Source organism: Cicer arietinum, chromosome 7, assembly GCF_000331145.2.
Source record: "Cicer arietinum cultivar CDC Frontier isolate Library 1 chromosome 7, Cicar.CDCFrontier_v2.0, whole genome shotgun sequence".
Classification (NCBI taxonomy): Eukaryota; Viridiplantae; Streptophyta; class Magnoliopsida; order Fabales; family Fabaceae; genus Cicer; species Cicer arietinum.
In genome coordinates, this window is record NC_021166.2 from 56,643,553 (window position 1) to 56,652,155 (window position 8,603).

Here is an 8,603-nt window from a genome sequence, read left to right on the forward strand (position 1 = left end):
GCCTAGCTCTTAAATCAGATGTTGAAGGCTAGTCAACCAAGCTCTTAAAACAGAGGATGAGGGTCGGTCATCCCTGCTCTTAAATCAAAGGATGTGGGTCAATATTCCGTCTCTTAAATAATATGGTGTGGGTTAGTGTCTCAAATTTAAATTTAACCACTAAACATAAAATGTCATGAATGCATTTAATGAATGAACATTTTCCTTCATTTTCATCTTTTTTTTTAATCAAATTTTTTTTCAATTTTTTTTTATTTCTTTCACCTCTTTACGGACATGATCCTTGATTCATGGATGAAAAATACGCACCACTTTAAATAAATAGTGGTGATTGTCCTTTTGATCTTTAAAGAGATTTTTTCTTACATCATCAACTTATTCTTTAATTGCCCCTGCCTTACCTGTAAAGACATCATACTAGTTTTGACCTCTTGACATTCACACAATATATGCCCCCACATATGATTATCATAAAAAAATGCATTTTGAAGGGAAAAAAAAGAAATATAACACAAGAAAGTAGTGAAGGAAGGTTCAGACAATGATATTTAATGAGAAAATCTATGGTACAAAAAAAAAAAGATTCATAGAAAGAAAAGAAGATAAGGTGATCTAATGGGTAAATGACCCAATTTGTTAGTAGTTTTTCAAAAAATAAGTGTGCTAATAACTCATGCCACAATTTCAATCATGTTATTAACCTACTTTGGAAGATATGATTTGCTCCGATCTATATTTACAATCTTTCAGAATATGTTCAGCTTCGACTTTGATGTGTGTATGTAAGCTATATTCTTTGATCATCCCTTTTTTAGATTCTCAAACAAGTGATCTTCTTTCATTCTATATTTTTTTTGTGGCCTTAATTTTTGTTTAGATTGCCCTTTCGGGTTTTCAACCTAACGGGCTTTTTTTTTCTTTTTTTGTACCCTAATTTTTGCCTAGGTCGCCCTTTCAGGTTTTCAACCTAGCAGGTATTTATTATTATTATTATTATTATTATTATGATTTTGCATCCTAATTTTTGCCTAGGTCGCCCTTTCGGGTTTTCAACCTAGCGGGTCTTCATTTAGATGTAATACTTTTTGAAGCATCAATTTGTGCAAGTAGTGATAAGTCTTCTTGATCCATATTGGTGTGGATCAGAGCCACACTTGAATGTATTTTTTATGGTATTGGGGGCTCATATAGTTGGGAGTTCATTTATCTTGCCAGTCCTTTTAGATATGTGAAATACTCTTGAATGCTAACTCTTTCTTTTGAAGCTACGAAGTTCATATGTTCTTATTTTAAGATCTTTTGTCCTTGACATGAGGCAGTCAATATTTCTCTTGAATTGAATTCAATCGGTCAACACAGGTCGTTACTCTTGATAAGGGGTTTTTGTTCAAGTGGGTCGCACTGCCTTTATTCTATATAATAAGAAACAAATGGGTGCCCCAATTATAGGTTGATACTCATGAAGGGTATTCTACAGTTACGAGGTAATGTTTGGCACGAGAATTTTCCATATACTTTTCTTATACATTTGATAGTCGTGAATTTTATTCTTGTGAGTGACTGTTCTTCATCGTGACTTACTTTGAATATTGAAGATAAAGTAGCTACAGTCAAGCCTTATATACGTTCAACATCTTCATTTTCGATTTGTAGGCGGCTAGAGTATCCAGGGTACAAACTTCAAATTCCCAATGTGATTGACATATTCAAAACATATTTAGACTATGATTAAGATAAAAACACTTGTCTAGGGGGATTAACGTGACGTTAATTTCATGCCCCAGCATATCGAAGTCCATCTAGATAGTGCATTTATTTATATCGTTCTCACATTCAATGGAATTTATAGCATGATTGAAATTATGTATGAGATTTTAGCAAACTTATTTATGAATGGACTACTTCCAAATATGTTTGGTATATGGTTTAAAGAAGAGAAAGAAGAATAATGTTTGGTAAGAGATTGTGAAATATAAAATGGGTGAGGATGGAAAAGAAAACAATACAAAATGCATTTATTGATATTCAAAATATTGAGGCACATCAATATGATCAATGTTTTAGGGTCAAATTAAATAACGTTAACGATCATGGGGAAACTTGATAATATTTTTATTGTTGACCTTTTCTCTTCTATATATATGGGAGAACATAGTCAAGGTCTTCAAAGTAGTGTTTAACCAATGTTTTTCTTCAATAGTCATCAAAAATTCATACAAGGTTTGCCATTTTTTAGATTGATGACAACAAATAATAATCGGTAGTGACGAAAGTTCAACATAGACGACCCAACTTCTAGAGATTTACTTGTGGTGAAAACCAAAGAAGTATGTTCATGACTCAGAAGTAAGGGGTGTATGATAAATATGAATCTAATTAGCATCAGGTTCAAATCTTGTGGACAAGTGACTTTGGATAGAGTATAACTAAAAAGTAGACTAAAAGGTGATAATTGTTAGACTTATGAAATCAATGGGTAACATATGAGTTTTTCGTGATAGTTTTTTTTCATGAAGGATTCCCATGATTTCAAGTATCGAGGGTTTGTAAGATTTTCAATCTTTTAGCCATATGAATTTTCAGTTGGTTTAGATAACCTTTGTATGTTTCAATTCATCCGTGATTTTAACTCGGGAACATGTCCGATAAGGGTGTCACGATACTTTTTCTTTTTACTTTTTTTGTTGTTGAAGGAAAATGTTATGACAATGTAAAAAAAATGAATGAAATTATTATGCATTTAACTGAAACATTTTATTACCTCCTAATATGCAATTATTTTTTCTAAAAAAAATGAGAAAAAAAGAAAAATATGTTGTAAAATGAAGTAAATGATGAAACATACATGATTATGCCCTACATGGTTCTTTTCTTATTTGATGATTTTTTATTGCGAATCTTTATTATGGGTGGCTCTATAGTTCTAAATTGGCTCCTAGAGCACACAACTCAATTCTAAAATATTAAACCAATTAATAGGTAAACTATTAAAATGGCAATATTCTAGAAAATGTCAACTCTAGGTGAGACTTTCATGACAACCAAACAGGATGTACATCCAGAAGATTATCATTACACAGTCTCTAACTTATCTTAGGTTTGCACTCAGCCCGGGTATAGAGCTCACTCATAAGTGTGTGAGTCGTGTTAGGGTAGTGTATAGAAAAATAAATAAGATACAAAAAAATAATCACAATAAAAATAAATTGACAAAACACATATAATTATATTCACAATATAACAAAATAAAAATAATAATAGGGGTAATATAAATAAAATAATAAATAATAAAATAACTATATATAATTAATTAGATTGGGCTTGACTCTCAAATATCCCCAGCGGAGTCGCCAGCTGTCGCATCCGGTTTGTCCGCAAAAAATGAGTCGCCACCATCTCTATTTTTATTAAAGGAAAAATTGGATAAAACCTAAAATAATATTTTTGAACCAAAAATTTGGATTCGGGAGTCGATTACGAGTAGGAAAGTATTATCACCCTACAACGTCCGTTAAAACGATTACCCTATAATTAATTATATACAAACTATTTATTTATTTATTTATTTATTTTTACCCCAAAAAGAATAATAAAAAATTAAATTATTTACATTAATGAAAGACAAAAAAATATATTTGTTTTATTAATTTGGTTTGACAAGGGGAATACCTTGTTCCTACGTATCCCCAGGTGCAATAGGGAAATCAAAACGCACGTAGTTCTTAGGTAGAAAATATTTGTGTTGACCGATTTTATTATAAATTTTTTTATATATGTATTAAAAAATTAAAATAAAATGTAATAATAATAATAATAATAATAATGATAAATATGATAATAATAATAATAATAATAATAATAATAATAATATTTGTCTATTTTAAAGTAAAGAGGAAAAAAATAATTAATTTAAAGAAAAAACGTAACGTGGTGGTATGTGAACGAGACAGATGGACACGACGGTGAAATAATCTGTTAATTGATTTGCACGTACGTTGTCGGATCTGTTGCGACAAAAAGACCACTAACGATTGAAAGTGAATAACATGGTGCAGCGAGCGAGGATGAATTTCATCCGGCGGCGACAACCATTAATTCTAATCTTAAGGGTAATTATAATTTTTTTATTTATTTGATAAAGACGTATTATGAAGTTTCTATTACATTACAATATGACGAAATTTGTTTTCTTGATGTATAGACATCAATTAGTTACATTTTTTTTTATTATTTTATATTACAAAGAAAACAATTTTAGGATTAAACGATTTAAAAAATAAAATGAAAGCTTAACATATGAGTTTATTTTTTATAAACAAAAAAAAAAAAAAAAGAGAAAATATATATATATATATATAGATTTAAAAAAATACAAAAAGAAAAAATACTAGTAAGCAGAATAGATAAAAGAATAAGAAAATGATACCTTACTAGACTGATTATTTCAAGATCAGATTATCTTCTTCTCTTTATCTAATTAATCTCTCTATTGTTTTTGTGCTTTCAATTTGTGTTTTCAATTATGCTCCTCTTTGTCTTCTTGTGGCAGACTATTTATAGACTTTTGGGTATAGATTTCAAAAGACAAAAGAATAATTGTCAATTGATTACCATTAATCTATTTTTTTCGGTTTCTTTTCTTTTAATTGGCCACAATTATACTGATTCTTATTGTCATTGATTCATTTCTTCGGTTTTCTTTTCTATTCAATTGATCACCATTATTCTGATTTTTATGACCATCAATTCATTTCTTTTCAGTTTCCTTTATTTTTATTTCTTATTATTTTTTTTTTATATTTTAGAAAATAGTCTGAACAAGAATTAGAAGCAAACAAGAACCGAAAACACTTGTGATTGTTAAAAGCTTACATCCCTGATTATTTATTTTTATTTTTATATTTATTCACATATATTTATATATTTATTATTATTATTATTATTATTATTATTATTATTATTATTTCCTTTTTTAATAAAAAGTAAAAATCGGACAAAATTAGGTGTCAACATCTTTCATACCATGTTAACAATGAAAAGAGGAAGAAGAGAGACAACCACTTTAGGGTTTCATAACATATAATGAGCCAAACTTAAGTTAATAGGGTTACAATGAATATATATACAGGAGAATAGAAATGTCTAAAATACCCTTACTACTAATATATAAAAAAATTATCTAACACTCTCATGGTTGTAAGGTTACCTGTTGTGAATAAAGATCATTTTAGAGTTCGGGAAAACGATGAAGAGTTACTTCGTCCGAAATAAATATCTAAAAATGTTATCGACCAAAAAGTATTTGAATTTGATCTGACTGACTTGTGACACAACTTATATAGACTCCTCTTTTCCTACATTCCTTATATTGCTTTCAATCTTATATCGTATATAGAAATGAACAAAAATAATAAATGACATAAAAAAGAAATATCAAATGCATATATAAAAAATTGAAACAAAACTTTGAGGCATTAATCACCAAACTAATATATATATATATATATATATTGAAATATGTTTAGAACAAAAAATTAATAAAACACGCATTTGAATGATCTTAAACAAATGAAGTAAATATGCATGATATCATAAAAATTCATCTCATGGATAACCATGTCCAGACAAATGATATTACGACTTATTTTAGGTCACCTTTTTAAAATATTTGTTATGAAAATAATTTAGATTACATTCAACTATTTAACATATACATAGCAAAATACCTAATGTTGTAGTGATAAAGAATAGACATTTGTTTGCTCTCAAATAGTTCAGGTAAATTGTAGAAAATAGATGATAAAGAAAAGAAATTTGAATTAGTATTGTAATGTATAGGTGAAAAAGAGTGAAGAGATACATCATCCATGATCAAGACACGACTCATCTTTTGAAATATAAGGGAAACAAATAAAATAAATTTTGAAAGGAGAACATAGACTATAGTGATATTAGAACATATGATTAAGACTTGCACCAATAAAAATAATAAACTAAAAATATGGAATATGTCTATCTCATAGACATGAATTATCTTTTAGACTAAATACCACTTGTGGTCCCTTAACTTAATTTCAATTAACGTTTTAGTCATTTATCTTTTTTTTTTCTCAATTTGGTCACTTATTTTAACTTTAAGTGACAGTTTGATATTTTATGTTTTAAAATGTCAACAATATTATCCTTATTTTTTGCAAAAATTCAAAAAAAATCATAAAAAATTTCAACCAAAATTCATAAAACTAATTATTATCCTCAATATAATGTAATTTCATCAAATTCATAACTTAAATCTTTAAATAGACTCATATTTTCATCTCCAACAACATTAAATAAAGAATGACAAATATGAGTTTATTTGAAGATTTGAGTTATGAATTTGATTAAATTTGTTTTATATTACAAAATATAATTAATTTTATGGATTTTGTTTGAAAATTTTGATGAATTTTTGAATTTTTGTAAAAAAAAAAAAGGATAACATTGTTCACGTTTTAAAACATAAAAGATCAAATTGTCACTTAAGGTTAAAATAAAGGACCAAATTGGTAAAAAAAAAAAAAAGATAAACGACTAAAACGTTAACTGAAATTAAATTAAGGGATCACAAGTGGTATTTAGTCTATCGTTTATTCTTCATCTAAGGAAGTCTAAAGATGATGTGAGAAATTTCAGTTTCACTGAAATTTAAGGGATTTGCGTTGGTTTTAGAAACATGTTTCAAGTTTCAACATATATCCGACAAATACATTGAATGACACATAATATACTATGTAATGAAATATAAGCACAATTTGGACAAAAAAGTTATGTATTTGGACCAAATATCAACAACAATTGATCACAAATATATCAAAGCATATAAATAGAATTCAAGCTCAAATGTAAATTAAAAAGATATAAAAATTCTCACACTTTTTGTTTATCTAAAAGGAAAAAAGTTTGAAAGCATCATGCAAAAAGAGTTGCATATGGACTAATCATATATGTCATTGTCTTTTTATTTCAAGATATAAAATAACTTCCACTAATTATAGTATGTATGTATTTCTTGAGAAACTGTTAAAGATGATTTAATATATTAATTGAGAGTTAAAATCATAGGAAGAACCGTTATCAATAATGATGGAGGAGCAATAAGTGTCAAATAAATATTTATTGTATTATAATTTGTAACTCATGGCACATGAATTGTTCTACAAAATATTATATGGAAAAACTGTAATAATAAAATGTGTGCTAAAATAAAAAATATGTTAAAGCAAATTACAAGAATAAAATAAAAATAAAGTGGAAGAGTGTTTGTTAGATGTGTCACGTCATTTTTTTTTTTTTTGAGGTAACAATATTTGAATGAAGTGACACAATATTTAATGATGTGTATGAATATGATGTATGAGTCTATTTTAATATATTATAATAGAAATAGATACTACAACAAAACACTAATGCATCTTGCTAATTATATATTGTGAAATACAATTAGTTTTTAATCGATTAGACACATGTAATTGTTTACATACACAATGACATTGAAAAATAGTCAAATATATACCTGATTATTTAGCCGTAGAAATTTAAGAATTACATAAGACAAGTCAAGAAAATATTTTGGTTAAAGTCTATGAAATAACTAAAAGTTCTTTATGAGAATAATATCGCATGCAATGTTCAATTGAGAGAATGATGCATTAAAAGAGATAGAACAAAGCATATTTCTGCAAAATATTTTTTCGCTCGTGATCTTCAATCAAATGGTGATACAAACATTAACAATGTCGATCTATGAGATAAAATCTAACACATGTTCTTACTACGTCACCCTCAAGTAAATTTTTTTCAACAACTACTATATAATATTGATCTTCGTTATTTCAGAGATTATTGTCGGCATCAGGATGCAAAATAAATATATTTTGCATTTTTTTTTCCTCAACCGTTGTTTTGTTTCATTGAGATATCTGAGTTACAGTAGAACAAAAATTTCAGAAGACACTCATTGATATGAATTTTTTTTTTACAGCCTCATTGATATCAATGCTAATATACATTATTGTGGTTTTTACGAACCTGGTAGCTATTTATAAAGTTGACTTTATAAAAGAGGTTCAACACACTAGAGATTGATACACAAGAATAAAATGAAATCTCCTTTCATCTCTAATTTTTTCTTCATCTTTCAAGTTCTCTAAACTTTTAATTTTTCTCTACTTTTTTTCAAAATTTTATCTTGGTATTATTTCAGTTAATTTCACAACATTCCTTGTATTAAAAAAGTGCTTTAATAAAATGTAAATAAATTTAAAAATCAATTAAAATTACACTATGGTATGAATCAATTAAAACTACTCGAAGCTTTTTAGTTATACAAAATCTGAGTATGAAACACCTGTAAGCATAATAAAAAGACCCAAACTCAATTTCTTCATTAACAAGTTACAATTATATATTGGTTTTAAATTGCAAACAAGCATTCATTGTCTTTGATACATTTGCTTCAAAGTTCACAAACTCTATAAAAACCTTGCTAATAATCATTTAAGGGACAATTAAAAATTCAATGTGTGGGCAAAGTTATGGAACTACTTGTGTACAATAAGCAC

At 27.3% G+C, this 8,603-nt stretch overlaps 1 long non-coding RNA gene across 3 annotated transcripts; it reads left to right on the forward strand.

Annotated features, from left to right (window-relative positions):
• Positions 1-458: 458 nt before the first annotated feature.
• Positions 459-2,652, forward strand: LOC113787684 (uncharacterized). 3 transcript variants are annotated; one of them, XR_012161454.1, is made up of 4 exons: positions 459-782; positions 946-974; positions 1,360-1,484; positions 1,654-2,652. It is a non-coding gene; the product is annotated as an uncharacterized lncRNA (long non-coding RNA). The 3 variants fall into 3 exon arrangements; XR_012161453.1 differs by having other exon boundaries at positions 946-1,484; XR_012161452.1 differs by having other exon boundaries at positions 459-778; positions 946-1,484.
• Positions 2,653-8,603: the final 5,951 nt, after the last annotated feature.